The sequence below is a fragment of the Eriocheir sinensis genome, chromosome 8 (assembly GCF_024679095.1).
Source record: "Eriocheir sinensis breed Jianghai 21 chromosome 8, ASM2467909v1, whole genome shotgun sequence".
Taxonomy (NCBI): Eukaryota; Metazoa; Arthropoda; class Malacostraca; order Decapoda; family Varunidae; genus Eriocheir; species Eriocheir sinensis.
Window position 1 is genome coordinate 523097 of NC_066516.1, and position 2500 is coordinate 525596.

Below are 2500 nucleotides of genomic sequence, written 5' to 3' on the forward strand. Positions count from 1 at the left end.
ATATATATATATATATATATATATTTATTTATTTTTTATTTTTTATTTTTATTGTCACCTGGATTTGTGACTGCAACTGCTGGGCCACATGTTTTTGCAGGTGTGACGACAGGTGACTACAGTCGTTCACCTTTTCCTCATGCACAAGCTAAAGGAGTGTGTGTGTGTGTGTGTGTGTGTGTGTGTGTGTGTGTGTGTGTGTGTGTGTGTTTTGAATTTGGATCGTCTTCCCTCTTGTGCCTCCCTTTTATGTGGTGGCACATCAGCCTTGGTGTGTATTGCAGTAGCATGTTGCGGGCATTTTTTATCTTTCCCAATTGTTTGTATAGCCGTGGGTGGTGTCTTCTTATACTGCAAAAAAAATAATGATACATTAAAAAGAAAGAATTTGAAGCATTGCGTCACGTATTCGCCACACGCTGGTTGCACATGGCCTGGAGCGAGATTGGCGTTAGCATTTTTCTTCATTGTAACGATGAGAAATACTGGCTTGAAATTAAGAAATGCACGTAACTTAAAACACAATAGGTAAATGATTTGAAGAGCAGGTGATAGGTGGCTGGAATCTGACTGTTGTAACTGATTTGAACCCTCACAGTCATATTAGAGTAATATGTTGAAAGGCTGTTTGTATATTCGAGATATCGGCCCTAAGGCGGGCCAAAGAAGTAATGTCTTAGGCATTAAGTAACCTTAATAGTAGAAAGGTGGACTAAGTAAGCATAAAAGTGAGTAGAAATCCAGTGCTGTTGCATGGCTAATGGCGGCAGGTAACAAAATTTTACAAAAAAAATTGACGCAGATGACTCGTAGATATTCGATGTTTAGGTGCGAGGAAGATAAACGAAATCATAGGATGACAGTAGGTGAGCATTAGCCTCTGGAAGGTAACCTATCTAGGGTAGCTGAGTGTAAGTCTGAGAAGTCACCTTTTTGTTTAACACATGAGTAGAGGGAATTGAGACGACTGCAGACAACCAATGTTCTGAAGATCAGTATACAAGAAACTTTATATCCTTTGTGGCGGATAGACGAGGGTTATCGTGTGTGAAGGAAAAAGACTCGTGTAACATTAATCAGGGAGGATAATAGTTGTCTGCAAGGTTGTGCATCATTCATATGGAAACATTTTTTTGAGACTACTGAAGTTGTTTTAATATCGAGAAAAGGAAAACATACTCATGAACACCGTAACATGATTTATCATGTTGTCATTCATACGGTATATCACTCTTTCTTGTTCCTCTTTGTAACGTTTCATTTTTATTTCTTCTCACTGAGTGGTTCCTGTGTCAGTGAGTATAAGTGAGCATAAATATTTTCTTGCAACGAATCAGTGTATCGCCCCTTGAAAGCTATTTTCTTTCTTCGTGGCGTTTGCCGTGCAACTCTGCGCCGGACAGGCTGTTAAACAAAACTGTACCTTGATCTTTTCCGTCGTAGAGCTGTGGCGCTCGTGAGCCTTTTCGTCCATGGGTCACCCTGGACTACGGCCAAAATATGCCGCCTCCGGCCCTTTCTCCTTCTCTCCCTTTTCATGGTTGCCCGACCGAGTTTAAAAACCAACGTTTTGATTGTAGTTTTATCTTTTATGCTTCCTCAAAAAACGTATTGCGCGATTTCGGAAGCTCATCGCAGTTTGCCCTCGCAGTGCCTAGTCGCCATGCTGCGGCCATCGTGTGGAGAGTAACATCATTTTATTCTTCACAGCGTCTTTCTGCTAGTTTTAGAGTCAACTCTCGGAAGTCCTACTAACTCGCTTTTATTTCAAAAACTTGTGCGTCTGAAATACCGGGTGCATATTCCCAAGTCTCTTAAAAGCCCCGTTCACACTGTGCCGACTCTGGGCCAAGACAACCCAGCGACTTCTGCAATTTGACAAGTCGGCTCCCACGCTCCAATAATTTTTTGGCGTCTTGATGTCGGCTACCATGATTGCCGACTGCCTGGGACATTCGGCCAACTAGTTGGCAGAATGTCTGCGACATGCTGCCAACTAGTCTCAAGACGAGTCTCAACGGTCAATTTTTGAAATGGCGCCATGTCTACGACAACCACGAATCTGCCGACCGATTGGCCGACAGTCGCAGACGGTCTTGACGACAGTCTTCCAGATTGTCTGTCAACTGGTTGGCCGACTAGCTGGCCGACAGTTGCCAAGGAGTTGGCCGACGGTCTTCCTGACGGTCTTCGCGACTGTCTTGGCGACTGTCTTGGCGGCAGCCTTGCCGTTCCTTAAAATACGGAATCGCTCTGTATTCGAGAATGAAATGTATCGTTCCGTTTTGAACCAATACGGAACGGCATTTGTTCCGTACGGTATTTTGTTATCTGAATGGTCAAGCAGATAAAATTCAGTATCTTAAAATTGTAGTGAGCGCATTTTTGGGTTAATCAAAACTAGCCCGTAAAATTTGTCAAAGGTTCGTCCTAAAATACGTGTAAAATACGCGACGTAACGTCCCTCCCCCTCCCTCTTGCCTCCACCAGCAGCGTGCTG

The 2500-nt window shown here is 43.4% G+C and overlaps 1 protein-coding gene across 5 annotated transcripts in view; it reads left to right on the plus strand.

The window, feature by feature from the left end:
* Positions 1–2500, plus strand: part of LOC126995362 (uncharacterized) — a 252694-nt gene that overhangs the window by 144138 nt on the left and 106056 nt on the right. The gene's annotated exons all lie outside the window — the stretch shown is intronic.